Raw genomic sequence first — 17,639 nt, forward strand, 5'->3', positions numbered from 1 at the left:
CTCAAAAGTATCCGAACGACCTGAATTTCATTTCCCCTGATACACATGCAACCATCATAACGCAGCTGTCTAGCAGGTCTTCTAATCGCTCCATGGTACAGTCGTTTGACTATTGAAAGTGGTTCCAACAATTCACCACTAGAAAACACTGCTCTGTATCGCAATAACTCGTGATGTAAACTAATACCACGATACTACAAATATCAGGGAACACCTTATCACAGATAAGACTGTCCTTAAGGCTTGTAAGTTCAAATTTATTACAATAAATGACGTACATGAATACTCTCAGTTGCCGGCCGAAATGGCCGCGCGGTTCTAGGCGCTTCAGTCTGGAACCGGGCAAGCGCTACGGTCGCAGGTTAGAATCCTGCATTAGGCATGGATGTGTGTGATGTCCTTAGGTTGGTTAGGTTTAAGTAGGTCTCAGTTCTACGGGACTGATGACCTAAGATGTTAAGTCCCATAGTGCTCAGAGCCAATACTCTCATTATTACGTCAGATAGGTAATAAACGTAGTAGGTTCGTCGTATTCAAGATTTCCTTTTCAATGTAACATACCGTACTTATTATTTAACACAAAATGACATTAAAAATTTAAGTTATTCACGAGCAGCTAGTTGAGAATATGTATGAACTTCAAATAACACGCCGAACAGTCTTGGTCTGCATATTGATTCAAACCTAGGTCATGCAGACTGAGCAAAGATTTAGTCACTGACAGAAACTAACAGTCATTTCTGACTAGGCATACAGAGAGTGATATACCTCGATTTTAGACAGTATCAGTTAGCACATATAAACTTTCAATTACATAGCGTAAACATTTTTAACGGACGCGAATTCCTACCCAGCATCTATTGTCCCTGTTAACGAACTACGAGATATGTTAAATACTACTTCTTCACAAGTAACTGACTTGAAATTCCGTGGGGTAAAGCTTTGTATTGGTCAAGGACTCGAACCCAGAAGCTAATCGCATTGTTATCGAAGCATAATCAGCTGTGACATATCGGATTTTCTCGCCAGTAGCTAGATGTTTTAACTGAATTGACGAGACGAAACATTAATTGTTTCCTTCTCAGGACTCCAACCCGGCACCTATCGCTGTTATATTCTAGAGAAATGGAATGTTAAATAAGAGTTTGATACACCAGCAGCGACATGTGAGTATGTTTGAACTAGAAATAATACGACGAAGAGTTCAGTGCTGACTGGTAATCGAACGCCACACATTCCATGGTGGGGGGGGGGGGGGGTTGTGGTGGGGTGTCAGCGCAGCACTGGGGCAAAGAAATTCCCTCAAAAATTCTAAATTCCCACCAAATTCGAAATTTCCGCCAATAGGGTAGGTTGGGGGAGAATGGGGGAGGGGAGGAGGAGGTGCCGGGGCACACGTGCAGCTGAGAAAAACACGTGACATCGTTCGCGGGTGGGTGTGGGCGTTGTCAGGGGAGGATTGGGTGGGGGAAGCCGAGGGTGGGTGTGATGAATTGATCAGTTTAATTAATTTGCATATCAATTTGATATCAAAAGTGTCCTCGCAACCCCATCTCCCTATTACTGTTATGGTACGAAGGTTGCTTGCAACTTGGAAGCAGACTCCTACTTTTTTTTATATTCAAATGACAGCGGCACGATTGACAAAAATAGTTGTTTCCGTGGCCAGTATTTGCTTGTCATGGCTGCAGTAGCATACATAGTTGCAAAGAACACTTCTGTCTGGAAAGATCTTCGAGTTACCCACGAAAACACTTGCTTTCCACATCCAAATCATCCTCAGAACGTGTGTGGGTGCTCTTTGATGTCCCACATTTGCTAAAACTTTTCAGGAACCATTTACTCTATGAACGCATAAGCTGGAAAAACAAGGCTGATACAAAGGTCGTGTTCGAGAAACTATCCATTTTGGCCAGTAACGCATGAAAATATGTCCTAAGGTATCTCAGCAACCAATTACAATGAAGGGCAGAGAAGGAGAGCAAGTGCACCCGGCAGTTCAATTACTATCTCACGTAACTGCGAAGGCGATACGCGATTTATGTCTGGAAAAGTGCACGCCAGTGATTTCATATGGATGGGGGGTTCGATCCCCGCCACTGCCTAAATTTTGATAAATAATCAGCATTGGCGGCCTAAGACTTCCGGCATAAGAAGTCAGCCTCATTCTGCCAACGGCCTTGTCAAAGAGGGCGGAGGAGCGGCTAGAGGCTCAGGGCACTCTCTTGTCCTAGGGTGGGAAATTGCCCCTAAAGGCGGAAGAATCAGCAATGATCAACGACATGAGGATGCAGAAGGCAATGGAAACCACTGCATTAAAGACACGTAACGTGTATCCACAGGACATGTGGCCTGTAGTTGAAGACGTGTCATGATGATCTCTCCATTGACAAAAGATTCCGGAATAGTCCCCCATTCGGATCTCCGGGAGGGGACTGCCAAGGGGGAGGTGACCATGAGAAAAAGAGTGAATAATCAACGAAAGGATAATGTTCTACGAGTCGGGGCGTGGAATGTCAGAAGCTTGAACGTGGTAGGGAAACTAGAAAATCTGAAAAGGGAAATGCAAAGGCTCAATCTAGATATAGTAGGGGTCAGTGAAGTGAAGTGGAAGGAAGACAAGGGTTTCTGGTCAGATGAGTATCCAGTAATATCAACAGCAGCAGAAAATGGTATAACAGGTGTAGGATTCGTTATGAATAGGAAGGTAGGGCAGAGGGTGTGTTACTGTGAACAGTTCACTGAGCGGGTTATTCTAATCAGAATCGACAGCAGATCAACACCGACAACGATAGTTCAGGTATACATGCCGACGTCGCAAGCTGAAGATGAACAGATAGAGAAAGTGTATGAGGATATTGAAAGGGTAATGCAGTATGTAAAGGGGGACGAAAATCTAATAGTCATGGGCGACTGGAATGCAGTTGTAGGGAAAGGAGTAGAAGAAAAGGTTACAGGGGAATATGGGCTTGGGACGAGGAATGAAAGAGGAGAAAGACTAATTGAGTTCTGTAACAAGTTTCAGCTAGTAATAGCGAATACCCTGTTCAAGAATCACAAGAGGAGGAGGTATACTTGGAAAAGACCGGGAGATACAGGAAGATTTCAATGAGATTACATCATGGTCAGACAGAGATTCCGAAATCAGATACTGGATTGTAAGGCGTACCCAGGAGCAGATATAGACTCAGATCACAATATAGTAGTGATGAAGAGTAGGCTGAAGTTCAAGACATTAGTCAGGAAGACTCAATACGCAAAGAAGTGAGATACGTAAGTTCTAAGGAATGACGAGATAGTTTGAAGTTATCTAACGCTATAGATACAGCAATAAGGAATAGCGCAGTAGGCAGCACAGTTGAAGAGGAATAGACATCTCTAAAAAGGGCCATCACAGAAGTTGGGAAGGAAAACATAGGTACAAAGAAGGTAGCTGCAAAGAAAACATGGGTAACAGAAGAAATACTTCAGTTGATTGATGAAAGGAGGAAGTACAAACATGTTCCGGGAAAATCAGGAATACAGAAATACAATTCGCTGAGGAATGAAATAAATAGGAAGTGCAAGGAAGCTAAGACGAAATGGCTGCAGGAAAAATGTGAAGACATCGAAAAAGATATGATTGTCGGAAGGACAGACTCAGCATACAGGAAAGTGAAAACAACCTTTGGTGGCATTAAAGGCAACGGTGGTAACATTAAGAGTGCAACGGGAATTCCACTGTTAAATGCAGAGGAGAGAGAGAGAGAGCAGATAGGTGGAAAGGATACACTGAAAGCCTCTATGAGGGTGAAGATTTGTCTGATGTGATAGAAGAAGAAACAGGAGTCGATTTAGAAGAGATAGGGGATCCAGTATTAGAATCGGAATTTAAAAGAGCTTGGAGGACTTACGGTCAAATAAGGCAGAAGGGATAGATAACATTCCATCAGAATTTCTAAAATCATTAGGGGAAGTGGCAAGAAAACGACTATTCATGTTAGTGTGTAGAATATATGAGTCTGGCGACATACCATCTGACTTTCGGAAAAGCATCATCCACACAATTCCGAAGACGGCAAGAGCTGACAAGTGCGAGAATTATCGCACAATCAGCTTAACAGTTCATGTATCGAAGCTGCTTACAAGAATAATATACAGAAGAATGGAAAAGAAAATTGAGAATGCGCTAGGTGACGATCAGTTTGGCTTTAGGAAAAGTAAAGGCACGTGAGAGGCAATTCTGACGTTACGGCTAATAATGGAAGCAAGGCTAAAGAAAAATCAAGACACGTTCATAGGATTTGTCGACCTGGAAAAAGCGTTCGACGATATAAAATGGTGCAAGCTGTTGGAGATTCTGAAAAAAGTAGGGGTAAGCTATAGGGAGAGACGGGTCATATACAATATATACAACAACAATGAGGGCATAAGAAGAGAGGACGATCAAGAACGAAGAGCTCGTATTGAGAAGGGTGTAAGACAAGGATGTAGCCTTTCGCCCCTACTCTTCAATCTGTACATCGAGGAAGCAATGATGGAAATAAAAGAAAGGTTCAGGAGTGGAATTAAAATACAAGGTGAAAGGATATCAATGATACGATTCGCTGATGACATTGCTATCCTGAGTGAAAGTGAAGAAGAATTAAATGATCTGCTGAACGGAATGAACAGTCTAATGAGTACACAGTATGGTTTGAGAGTAAATCGGAGAAAGACGAAGGTAATGAGAAGTAGTAGAAATGAGAACAGTGAGAAACTTAACATCAGGATTGATGGTCACAAAGTCAATGAAGTTAAGGAATTCTGCTACCTAGGCAGTAAAATAACCAATGACGGACGGAGCAAGGAGGACATCAAAAGCAGACTCGCTATGGCAAAAAAGGCATTTCTGGCCAAGAGAAGTCTACTAATATCAAATACCGGCCTTAATTTGAGGAAGAAATTTCCAAGGAAGTACGTCAGGAGTACAGCATTGTATGGTAGTGAAACATGGACTGTGGGAAAACCGGAACAGAAGAGAATCGAAGCATTTGAGATGTGGTGCTATAGATGAATGTTGAAAATTAGGTGGACTGATAAGGTAAGGAATGAGGAGATTCTACGCAGAATCGGAGAGGAAAGGAATATGTGGAAAACACTGATAAGGAGAAGGGACAGGATGATAGGACATCTGCTAAGACATGAGGGAATGACTTCCATGTTACTAGAGGGAGCTGTAGAGGGCAAAAACTGTAGAGGAAGACAGATATTGGAATACGTCAAGCAAATAATTGAGGACGTAGGTTGCAAGTGCTACTCTGAGATGAAAAGGTTACCAAAGGAAAGGAATTAGTGGCGGGCCGCATCAAACCAGTCAGTAGACTGATGACCAAAAAAGGGGGGATACCTTCCATGTGCTCAATTCAAGGAGTTGTGAAAGTAATAAACCTTTAACCTGTGCATTCGGTATTCATTTCCATGCCCAAGAGCAATGCCTACGTAAATTTTGTAAATGCTGCAAGAACATGCGCATTGGCTCCTTAAGGCATATTCTGCCATTTCAAAAAGGATTTTTGAAATCCATTCAGTCACTTTTCAGCCTGTTCAGTGACTTAGCAGCTTCTAATATTGAATACGTTTTCACTGTAAAGCTAAATCAAAACAGTCTGGAGAATTTTTTTTCCTCTTGCAAGAGGTCTTGTACACTTTTATGATCATCCAGTGCCAGTTGAAGTAAAGATCTGGCTAAGACTCTTGTTGAGAGCAAACGTCCCCCAATATTCCTCTTTAAAATGCTTCGGTTATTGAGCCAGATATATAAGGAAGATTTGTAACAGCAAGATTGTTTGGCAGCATAAGTGTGAGCCGTTGGCAATGGTTGAAGAGGAGAAGATCGAAGACTTAGATCTCGCAGTATCAGATTCCGATATTTCATCAGTGTCATTGACTTCTGACTGCAGCGTTGAAGAATTCAAATATTTTTCTGGATATGTAGCATACTGGTGCAGGTAGTCTGTAAGATCACTGGACACCACCACTGGTGATTTACTGACAGTGTCAGAGGATAGGGAGGCTGGGGTTAACTGAACCCTAGCGTTAATTGGACCATCGCATTAATTAACAATTCAAGAGGGAAAATTATTTTTTCGTACCATGAAGTAGTTGTTGTAAGTACCATTTGAAGTTATATGGCTGCTGTATATTTCCTAATTTCGCAGATATACACTGACCAGCCAGAGCATTATGACCACCTACATGATAACCAGTATGTCCACCTCTGGCACGGCTAACAGCAGAGACGCATCGTGGCCTGGAAGCAATGAGGCCTTGATAGGTCGCTGGAGCGAGTCGGCACTACATCTGCACACCCAAGTTACATAATCCCCAGAAATTCCGGGGAGATGGGTGATCTACTCTGACGCCACGTTCAGTCACTACCGAGATTTGTTCGATCGGATACAGATCTGGCGAGTTGGAGGGCCAGCACATCAATTGGAACTCGCCAGTGTGTTCTCGAACCACTCCATCACACTCCTGGTCTTGTGATATGGCGCATTATCTTGCTGATAAATGCCAGTGTCATCAGGAAACATTATCGTCATGAAGGAGTGTATGTGGTCTTCAAGCAGTGTACGATACTCCATCGCCGTCATAGTGCCCTGCATGAGCTGCACTTGGCCCATGGGAGCCCACTTGAATGTTCACCAGAACGTAATGGATCCGCACAGTAGAAGATGTCAAGGAGCTGTTGCCCTGGAGGAAGACAGGTTCGCACCCACCCATCGGCATGAAGGTATCGGAGTTCATTAGACCACGCAATGCTCTGCCACTGCGCCTACATCCATTGCCCATGGTCACATGCTCATTTCAGTCGTAGTTGCCAATGTCGTGATGTTAACATTGGCTTATGCATGGATCGGCAGCTGCAGAGGCCCTTCATATGGGATCTTCAGTGCTCTGTGTGTTCAGGCACACTTACACTCTGTCCAGCATTACAGTCTGTTGTTAGTTCCGCTACAGCTCGCCGCCTGTCCTGTTTTACCAGTCTGCCCAGCCTGCCACGTCCGTCATCTGTAATGAGGGGTGGCCGCCCAACCCCACAACGTTGGTTTCGCCAGATGTTGAAGACACTCATCATAGCACTCCTCAAACATCCAACTAGTCTTGCAGTTTCCGAAATGCTCGTGCCGAGACTGTGCCATCACAAGCTGCCCTCGGTCAGTCTCAGACAGATCGTGCGTCTTCGCCATTCTACACATGGACAGCACACTCACTAATATTACATGCACTGTGCGTGTGTCTGACTAGCAGTCATTCCTCTCCCGGTGACACTGCTATATCCTGGAAGGGTTTATATCAATATAACTTCGGTGGTCATAATGCTCTAGCTGATCACTGTTTAATGTGAAATCGAGCGGTAAGAGTAATTTTTTCGTGCGTCTAACAGATGCTCCTAAAATTTTAGTTACCAATTGCACACAATTATGTTTCTTTGAGTTAAATTCTATGTTTATTGCTTTATGATATTCCATAAAATATAAGCTGCGCATGGAGCCATTTTTCCACAACTTTGAAGATTTTTGATAAAGTAAAGGTGCCATTAGTTGGATCATTAAAGTTTGAAGTTAACTGGGCCAATTCATTTAACCACAGAAAATTTCCTATGGATGGGTTCAAGAATGGTTCAAATAGCTCAGAGCACTATGGGACTTAACTTCTGAGGTCATCAGTCCCCTAGAACTGAGAACTACTTAAACCTAACTAACCAAAGGACATCACACACATCCATGCCCGAGGCAGAATTCGAACCTGCCACCGTAGCGGTCGCTCGGCTCCAGACTGTAGCGCCTACAACCGCACGGCCACTTCGGCCGGCTGTTGATGAAAATAATGAGTAACTTCACAGGAACACCTGCTGGTGCCCCCAGAATTACCAGTGGTACTGAACCTTTAAATTCAAACATATTTACTGACCATGATTTTTTGCTCATCATATGCAACGGACGGATCTCTACCAATTCAGCAACAAACAGCTGATGACTCACTCACAGAAGATGCTAGCAAATTTGCAGATGGTAACGCGGAGTATATTGGACATCAGACACGACCACAAAACAGTAATTACGCATCCTGTGCAAGTTTGGGGATATTCTAAGATTGGTGCTAGGAAAATAACAGGTGGAAAGAAACGGAAATCCTGTCCTCACCAGCACACCTGTTAAACAATAGTTAGATGTAGCAGCAAAAGACAGAAGATCAAAGCAGTTGCAAAAAAAGCATACATTCAACGACGTGAAGCCTTTAGTAAAACGCCAAATATTGGAAGACAGCAGCAGAAACTCGGAAGATTCTGTTTATGTCCACTCCATTGATTCCGCTGATACTGGCTTGTACACAAGTGGTGATGAAAATGTTAAAACAGTGAATAAGAGGACTTCATTGTAGTCAAAGTAGAAGGGAAAACTGCGAGGAGTGGTCACTATTATGTTGCTCAAGTCTTTAAAATGTACGATGATGACTGAGAAGTAAAATGTTTAACTAGTGTTGCTTTAAATCTGAAGCTGCAGAAGAAGAAAATTTTGTTGCTTCAAATTGCTTTGGTAGTGCATGTTTTCAATCCACTGTTTTTTTAATGTTTTGTAGAGGCGGCAAGGGCCTTATCGACTTTACGCCTGTTCTACAACCCTCTTCTGTTTCCAAATACTTGCCAAACTGCCCAATCCACTACACGGCATTAGTGCTGACTATGAAAACAGGATTTGGTTCTCGACTGATGTTAAATTCATTGTGCGCTATTTTTGTTTTTTCCAAGATTTTTTCATTAATGTACTTCTAAAGGTGTATTTAGCATTGTCACTAATATTGTCGCAATAATTTTTTTGTATTTATGGTCCTGTAATTCATTTATTTAATTGGAAGGTTCAGTTAACCCAGCCATTGGAGTCAAATTCCATTCCAGTCCTCTAAAATCTGTGTAAGATAATTCACAAACATGTTGTGCCTAGCATGTCCTCTAATCTCTCCTCGGTACAGTCATTTGACTATTGAAAGTGGTTCCAACAAGTCACCACTAGAAAACACTGTTCTGTATGGCAATAACTCAAGATGTAAACTAATATCACGATACTGCAAATATCAGGGAACACCTTATCACAGGTAAGACTGTCCTTGAGGATTGTAAGCTCACATTTATTACAATAAATGACATACATGAATACTCTCATTATTACGTCAGATAGGTAATAAACGTAGTAAGTTCGTCGTATTCATGATTTCCTCTTCAAAGTAACATACTGTACTTACTATTTAACACAAAACGACATTAAAAATTTTAATTATTCGCGAGCAGATAGTTGAGAATATGTATGAACTTCAAATGACACGACAAACCGTCTAGTTCTGCATATGGATTCAAACCTGGGTCATGCAGACTAAGCAAAGATTTAGTCGCTGACAGAAACTAACAGTCATTCCTGACTAGGCATACAGAGAGTGATATACCTCTATTTTAGACAGTATCAGTTAGCAAATATAAACTTAGTCGCTGATCGTAAATTCTAGCTTAGAGTGACACCAGTTTAAGTGAAACGTCCCCTTAGAAAAATTTATACACGACTGTGCTTAAACTGACACACAATAGTTTTTAGCCCAACGCAATCTGACTTCCAAAAGTCCCTACGAAAGAATGGCCCTGACTAGCATTAAGCTATACGTTTCACAAATCTCTTACCTCACAAAAATCTTCGTTACTCAAGCTACTGCGATACAGCGAGTGCCACTACTGACAGCTAAATAAAAGATTCAAACTACTGAAGGCACTAACTACTGATAGGCATAGTTAGCAAATGAAAGATTTTAATAGAGAACAAACAATGTATTTACCTCACTAGTCATAATATATATAGCAGTTCATGACACCAATTCTTACAAATTTCAAAACTCCGCCATCTCTCTCCCCACGTCCACCACTGCTGGCGGCTCACCTCCAACTGCGCAACGCTACGCGCTGTTAGCATCCAGCTGCCGCTGCCCAACACTACAATGGCAGACAACAATGCAGACTAAACACAGACTGCACACGGCACAGCCAGTGATTTTTTTCATACCGAGCGCTATGTGGCGTTACCAATAAGAAAACCTAAACAGCCTATTTACATAGCCCCCATGCTCCCCACAAAAAATTTTACAAATTGTTTTGCGCAGTGGCCAATAATGATTTGATAAAATTTTTCATAATTACTATAACAAAGATATCAAATGCACACACTTATTGATACAATGTTGGTCAGAAGCTAAAATTCTCTCACAGTCCATAAAGACAGTCCTGATCGTTCATCATAGTAAAATTGCATTGTTTTTTTCAAAGTCTGAGCAATAAAAGAAATTGCACTTGGAAGTAGTCGATTTCTAAGCAGTCTTGAAGAAGTAGTGTTGTCCTTCCAACGAAAGACAGTGCTGACTCTTGACATGCAGACAGGTAATGGGCCACAGCAGAGTCAGTCAACGTTGAAGACTATCGGTAGGTAGGTCATCACAGAGCAGACCCATTGTAGTCATGGTAGAGATTACTATTGGTGGGCCACCAGAGGTGCAGACCCACTGCAGTCCTTGTAGAAATAATGGTATTGGTGGGTCATCAAAGGTGTAGACCCACTGTAGTCCTGGTAGAGATGGCCAGCAGCCATCTGTTTGACTGTGCAGGCGCACAATCACCATTGAAGAGTCTTGCGTATAATATAGCAGGTCCATAACCACCACTTGTGCACTCACAAAAATTGTTTTTGAAATGTCCCTAGAACCAGTAATGCTGTTATCCAGTCCCTTACTGAATTATTAACGCACATGCAAACACTATCAGCCCCTACTTCTCACATATTGTCCATATACTATGACCAACAGAAACATGTGCAGTGAAATCTAATTTACAAGTTACTTAATTTGATGAACTGGTGTCAACTACAATTTTATAACATAAGAATACAATAACAAAGGTACAAAAAACATCTTTAAAGAACATAACACTACAGATAACATTTGCAGCAGTATAGGCTTTACAAAAGAATCGAAATAGCAAATACATCAGTGTTACAAAAATTACGACATAAGTACATACATAAAATATCAGAATAACTTTTGAAACATCAACTTCACACATGAGCATTAGAACAAAACAGAATAAATAATGTGTAAATATCTTTATGAAGTAAATAACATGTTATTAACGCAAATCATATTTGAGAATAACAGTATTCCTCATCATAGTGAATGTAGCTTAGTATTAGAAGAGAATAAATTCTATGACACAGCACACAGAGACAGGAAGAAAACAAATACACAAGGGTACACAAATACATAGTGGGATAACACAAGGAAAGGGCAGGGATTGTTTTACTGCAGTATTTTGCAAACAAAACTTTCTTTACTTCTCGGAGATCTCCCTTCGTTCTTCATTTCCAAAAAGTCCTATCTATGCCTGCTTTCTGTACTTTTCTCATCCTCTTTCAAAAATAGTTTTTCTCCACTATACACTACTTTTTTGGCCAAATCATTTTCATATAGCTTCTCAATGCTTCTCTTCCAATTCATCAGAGTTAGTTTCTTATATAGTCTACCCCCTCTTAAGCTAACTTAAAATCTACTGAGCTCAGATGCTAAACTAAGGGACAACGCAATGCAGCAGCACAAAATGATTAACACAAACAGCAATGAATAAAAAATGCAAGTAAGCATAGCAAGCAGCAATAAATGTAATAACTTATACCTAAACATGACAAACCCACAAGCAAAAAAAAATAGTACACTAAAGACAACAATGCAGATAAGGGAAAGTTATAATCACATCTTAATGACTATGTAATTAAAGTGGTGCACCACAACTTATTCTATTAAATAAATTACCAAGTACTTGAAAAGAAAATTATGTATGCAGTTCTTGTTACTAGTCCCTTCTTATTGTTCTTTCCTTTCCAAGTGCTCTTTTTTTTTAAGAATGTGGATCATAAAATTGTTATTTAATAGATCTGTTGACAGAAAGTGTTCACATTAGCAAATTGATTTAATTTTATTTTATAAACCCAATGCTTCAACACAGCTGGAAACTAGATATCAAATGGAATAAGCAACTATGGACAAAGCATAAAAATATCATTCAATAGTCATGTGACATTTCATAAGTTAGTAGAATTCTCCCAACTCTCGTAGAAAGACGTTTGTTATAATGAGGTGTCAGATGTAAGTATCTTTCTCAGTAATGAGCGTGTCATATTTGCGGTGCTTTCTACAAAGGAATGTCAATAGCGAGGATAATGGCCTCCCTTTTTTTTTTACCTGTGCCTCTGAAAGGCACAAACTAATGGCTTTCTTTTGTCAGGTGGTTGTCGCGCAGCTGGGTGCCCACGACGCATTACGTGCAGGTGGTCACTTAATTGTCTTACCGAAATATTTACGACACCAGTTTCCGCTACAGTGGCAGTCTCATATAAAAAAATTCACAGGTCAAGAATTTGCGTTACAAATCTGTAGAAATAAAATCATTTAAAAATAATAGTGTTCAAAAATTTTCGACAGCATAGTGATACATTCACGCATATACATAGTTTTCATAACTCTTAAAGTACGATTCCTGGTTTCCAACAACCTTTTTCACAAACCAGAGTCCCTAACCACTACTCATTATTCCTTACCTTATTCGTCGACACTTCTTCAATATTTCATCATAACAGATATGTAGCATAACCAAATAACTCATATAGCATCAGCTTACACATACCTCAGCAGCATAATACACATCGTCGTCGTAAAAATAACATAACACCTCAGTCAATTCTCAAAATCGTCGTAGCTTCCTCCAATAATTTCAAAACCTAAAAAATGCTCTGCTCATGTCAAAAGTGTCATCTACCTCAAACGTACTTTAAAAATCATGATCCCATACCAAATATGTCATTCAAAGCTCTCATAGTATCAATGATTCCGAAAAAAATATGAACAGTTCATAAAGTACAGAAAATACAATTTCATAAGTGTGAAGTTATCCAACTGTGTAATTACGTAAACATCTCTCACTGATGTAGTAAAATGAATGTTTGTCTCTCCCAGTTAAATGATCAGATAGCTGTGTAATTAATGTGTTAGAGAAATATGGTACCGATGTGTAAAGTTGTATAAGCAAATACCATATTAGCTAGGGCTCCTTGTGCTTGCCATACACATGGTACACAAAGTAAGCGTGTACCCCCATGAGGATTAATGTAATTATATCCTCAGGTGTTACAGATTACAGCAATGGAATGAAATGTATCACGGAAAACTTTCTTTGTAATTCAAATATGTTGAAAAATAAATAGTTTAATGCGTGTCCTGTAGCGCTAAATGTGCGTCTTGCTGTAAGAATCTCTGTGGAAGTGTCGTAGTTATTGTCCTCCGAAAGCTAAGTTCTGCAGAAGTCAATGTACTTACCTCATGATAAACGAAATTGAAATGCTTTGCGTATAGATATCTTAGTTATTACGCTTATTGCCGTGATGAAGTAAGTACTGTACTGTACTGTACGTATTGTTGTGCTACAGAAAAGGCTGTCTCATTGTAGCTATACCACAAACGTTACTACTAAAACATGTTTTACTTTCCAGAAAAATTCAGAAAAACTGTGCAGATATAAAACAGATACACCGCAAAAGCACAATGTAAATTGTGTCACACATTAGTAGCGTCGTGATATAATCGTGTAGCTATCAAAGAAACCAAACGCCAAGTCATCTTTAATCTCACAGAAAGTACTTCAAATAAAGAATGTCTTTTCAGCTGAACCAAAATGTTGCATTAAAACCTCATTAACAGTATATGTTCTAAGGATGTAAGCCTTATAGTCGTTACGTAATTGTGCAACTAACAAGCAAGAATGTACAAATAACACTGTGTCGTCTGTTCACTATAACAATGCATTCGTAATTTCTGTTTAAAAATGTTCCCTAGGTTCTAGACTGTATAGTTAACTTCAAAACATTGTTGCATGTTAACAGTTTCTCAGTGTGACAAAACATACTACAAATGTGAAGTGAAATGTTTTATGGCAAAGACAAACTTAAAAAGCAGATTATCTCTTAATAAACGGTTTTACATGTAAAATATGGTGTAAACCTTTACTCTTCCTAGTACGCAGACTGTCAACTGAAAAGCAATTATGTGGTTACGTCGGTAAGGAACGCTGGAATTTTGCTCAAGGTTAGCTTATGTTATTTTTCTCTGAGCCCGCCGGCGCACGCGGCTGCCTGCTGTGCGAGTCATTGTCTGTTTCTTTGTTGGCGCGCGTCGTTATTGGGATTAGGAGACCTAACTTCTGCAAATTCACCGTGTCGAGAGGGCCCTGCTCTGTTTGAATCCCGCCAGTTCTGCTGCAATTCAGGTCTGTCGTTACGATCATATCGTCTGTCGTCATGTCGGTAGATTCCATAGTTTCTTTCTTGTCGGTCATGTGGTGGAATATTTCTCCCTGAATCGTAACTGCGCGCTGGACCGTTGCATCTTAAGTTATTCTGTCTCCCTTGATAATTATTTTGGTTCCTATATTGTCTGTTTCTATGATTGTCTCTGTCATGTTCATTACTACGGAAATACGATCTTTCTCTAACTATTACTCTGCCAGTGGTTGTCATACGGGTGGTGTCTGTTTTGGTCACGATTTGTGTTGTGAGAATAGCCTTGTGTATTATTTCTGTCATCGCGGAATTGTGACAGGTGTGACCTGTAATTGTTGTGCTCCTGTTTTCGCATTCCACGATTGTCAGTGTCAATTTCCAGTTCTTGTAACAGAACCTGAAAAGCTTCAATGTCGTCTTTGCATCGTCCTGCTAAAATAATCTGTCGTAAATGTTCAGGTAATTTGATTAAGCAAATGCGGATGAGTTCTGAGGGGCTGTATGGGTTTGAAAGATACTGATTCTTATGTAACATGTCTTCAAAATATTTGACAAGACTGGAAAATACAGATTGTTCGAAATGTTTCATCATTATGATGCTATGTTTTACTCGGTCTTGTGTGGCTTGGGACCAATATGCTGAGAGGAAGGCATGGTGAAATTTTCCTTCACTGTGACAATCGTGAATGACCGATCGCATTCTTACAGCTGGTTCATTCTCTAAGTAGCCACACATAAATTCTAATCTGTGCTCTAGTAACCAGTTGGGAGGAAAACAATGAGAGAATTGATGGAGCCACGCTTGTGGATGAATGTCGTTGCCAGAATTCTTAAATGTTTTGAATTTACGTGTAGTAATGAACAGCTTATAGTCAAAATCATCGTGTCGGCGGGTAGCATATTGTTCATTGTTACGTCGTGTCGGCAGTTCCATCTCAAAATTCGGTGCACCTTGCCAATTTCTTTCATAATTTTCGAAGTGCCCTGTGTTATTATTTTGTGGCTGTTCCGTATTTCTATGTCCCTCTTCCCGTATTGGAGCGCGAGTGTCCTCTGAAATACGTAATTGTTGTATTACCTGTGACAGCTGATCTTGTACTTCCCGGATTTCTCTTTGGTGTTGCGTACTAATTTGATTCAGACTTTGTTTGAATTTCCTAATTTGTTCGTACTCTTCTGTGTCATTAAAGACTACCGGTTTTGTGTCATTCAGATTATCATCTACCTTCGTAGATAAATTAGTGAACTGATCCGAAAGTTCGGCTACTTTCTCCGATAGTGAACACATTTCCTCAGTGTGTTTTTCTGAACCAAGTTTCAGAGTGTCCATTTGTGTTGAAATCTAATCTACTGTGTCCTTTAAGTTTTCCTGAGTTCTTGCAAGTTGCGTAACCGAATCGGTGGATGCAACTGAGTCCATTTTAGCTTGCAAGGTGTCGTGATTTTCACGAACAATAGTTTGCAATTCTTTTATGGCTGCTTCGTGATTCTGTAATGCATTTTCATGCCGCGAAAAAATGGGTTGGAAATGCTCACAAATTTGTGTTTTTACGTCATTACAGATTTTTTGACATTTCGATTCAATGTTATGTAACTCAGTAGTTAAATCTTCACGTGTTTGTTCAAGTGTGGTGTCTAACTTCCGAAGATTTTGTTCCATTGTGTCTAACTTTTGAAGCTTTTGTCCCATTTGTTGCATTAATTGTAGTAACAATGCACTGGTGTCTGAAACATGTTCGATAGTCCTATTCGGCAATGCATTTGCACCGGCAATATTCGCAGTTTGAAAAACAGAAAATGTGTCTTGACTTATTTGAGAAAACGGTGAGGACGCAAAACCTGAATCTACAGTAATTGCAATATTGTGTCCTGTCATTTCGGAATCCTGAGGCGAGCTGTTGCCAACCGATCGATCGATAATGCTTCCCTGTTCACTAATTGTTTCACTGCCTACACCATTATTTGCAACCCGCTCCATTTCCCTATGCACAATTACCAAATTACTACTTTGAACATTAGTTAATTCATTACATGGTGGCGCTAACACACTGCTTTCGTCTTCACTGTCATTTCTCAGTTTACTTTGGAGCCTAGTATTACGTTTTTCACACGCCATTGTCACAATATTTCACACGACAACACAGAAAAACAATTTGAAGAACAAAAATAAGAGAACACATTAACATAGCACTGAAAATAATATCTAGTTAATTGCAAGCGCAGATGCGAAATACTTCGTGCAAAACTACATGCATGCCACAACTATTTTACTGTACAACAATGAAAGACTGCAACTACAAAGGAAATTCATTCTATGATTACGCGCTAGCAATAAACAAAAGCTACACTAATTACACAAACTACAAGGAAACAATCAGAAGATTCCAGTGAGGTGTCCTTGGCTAAGGGTCGACATATGAAACGTCCCCTTAGAAAAATTATACAAGGCTGTGCTTAAACTTACACACAATAGTTTTTAGCGCAAGTCAATCTGACTACCAAAAGTCCCTACGAAAGAATGGCCCTGACTAGCATTAAGCTATACGTTTCACAAATCACTTACCTCACAAAAATCTTCGTTACTCAAGCTACTGCAATACAGCGAGCGCCACTACTGCCAGCTAAATAAAAGATTCAAACTACTGAAGGCACTAACTACTGATAGGCATAGTTAGCAAATGAAAGATTTTAATAGAGAACAAACAATGTATTTACCTCACTAGTCATAATATATATAGCAGTTCATGACACCAATTCCTACAAATTTCAAAACTCCGCCATCTCTCCCACGTCCACCACTGCTGGCGGCTCACCTCCAACTGCGCAACGCTACGCGCTGTTAGCATCCAGCTGCCGCTGCCCAACACTACAATGGCAGACAACAATGCAGACTAAACACAGACTGCACACGGCACAGCCAGTGATTTTTTCATACCGAGCGCTCTGTGGCGTTACCAATAAGAAAACCTAAACAGCCTACTTACATAAGTAACCTAATGTAGCGAAGACTGTTTGCCAGTGCTCTTTCTCACCTGAAAATACGCAGTTCACTCATTGTGAAAATATGCAGCTCACTCATTGGGCTCGATAAGTACACTGTAACAGTAATTTCTGTGTGTATGCGATGCATAGACCCGCGGGATTAGCCGAGCGGTCTTAGGCGCTGTACTCACGGACTGTGCGGCTAGTCCCGGCGAAGGTTCGAGTCCTCCCTCGGGCATGGGTGTGTGTGTTTGTCCTTAGGATGGTTCAAATGGCTCT

The sequence above is a fragment of the Schistocerca gregaria genome, chromosome X (genome assembly GCF_023897955.1).
Source record: "Schistocerca gregaria isolate iqSchGreg1 chromosome X, iqSchGreg1.2, whole genome shotgun sequence".
NCBI lineage: Eukaryota > Metazoa > Arthropoda > Insecta > Orthoptera > Acrididae > Schistocerca > Schistocerca gregaria.